The sequence below is a fragment of the Echinops telfairi genome, unplaced genomic scaffold (assembly GCF_000313985.2).
Source record: "Echinops telfairi isolate 266 unplaced genomic scaffold, ASM31398v2 ScPeMD7_1;HRSCAF=3_0, whole genome shotgun sequence".
Taxonomy (NCBI): domain Eukaryota; kingdom Metazoa; phylum Chordata; class Mammalia; order Afrosoricida; family Tenrecidae; genus Echinops; species Echinops telfairi.
This window is the reverse complement of record NW_022103896.1, coordinates 91,284,386-91,285,416: the sequence shown is the minus strand read 5'-3', so window position 1 is coordinate 91,285,416 and position 1,031 is coordinate 91,284,386.

Genomic DNA, 1,031 nt, shown 5'->3' with positions numbered 1-1,031 from the left:
CAGGGAGATGTATTGACACAGTGGCTGCAACAATGTGCTCAAGCATAGGAAGAATGGCGAATGGCACAGGACTGGGTAGTGTTTCATTCTGCTGGGCATAGAGTCACTATGGGTCCTAACAATGGGCACCTAACAGCAATAATGAATATATGGTTCCTCTTTCCAGAAATGGCAGGCAGCCAATACTAACACTCGTGTTGAAAGAAACAGCCACGACAAAAACTCTGGATTGCAGAAAGTGGCAATTCCTGGGCCAGCTTCTGGATGAGAGACTGTGAACCAAGTATCATAGACTAAAAGCCACTTTCACCTGGAGGACATTTGCTGAGATAAAATCTTAGACAGCAGTTCTAGCTCACTCCATGCTAGTCCTGACTAAACCTTGGGACCCACCCAAGATAGGCAATTTTCTGGAAGGCCCTTCCCACATGAGGGAGTAACTCTCTTTATCCTCAATAATATTTTTCCCTTAAAGTCTACTTTGTCTGATATTGTGAAACATTTTTGTTGGTGGTAGTGGTACAAACATTGTATATCTGTTTCTATCCTATTATTTTTTTACTACTCACACTTTTTGAGGGACAATATGATTTTTTAACTGTGACTTGGGTGAACATTGACAAAGAGAAGTGTTTTATATTCAATAATTTATACAGAAACTGTGATAGTGATTGCAGTTCCCATGATGGAGCAGCACTCTTGCATTTCCTCCCTGTTTACCATTTCTGTTGTCCTTCCCCCCTATTCTCTCCTTCCTCCTGAGCTTTATCCCTGGGCAATACTGTCCTTCCTAATGTTTCAGAGGTGTTTTGTTAACAGAGGTACCCTACACTTTGTCTTTCAACTAGAATATTTCATTGATTTGCAACTACTACAGTACAGATATACTGGATTTATTTCTACCTATTTGTGTGTTCTATTTGTCAAGTCTGTTATATGCATAAATGTTCCTTTCTTGCTAAACATATTTTTGAGATGGTGAAGTATACAGGTATTACTATAGTCCACCCTCCCCGCAATTGGAGTACATG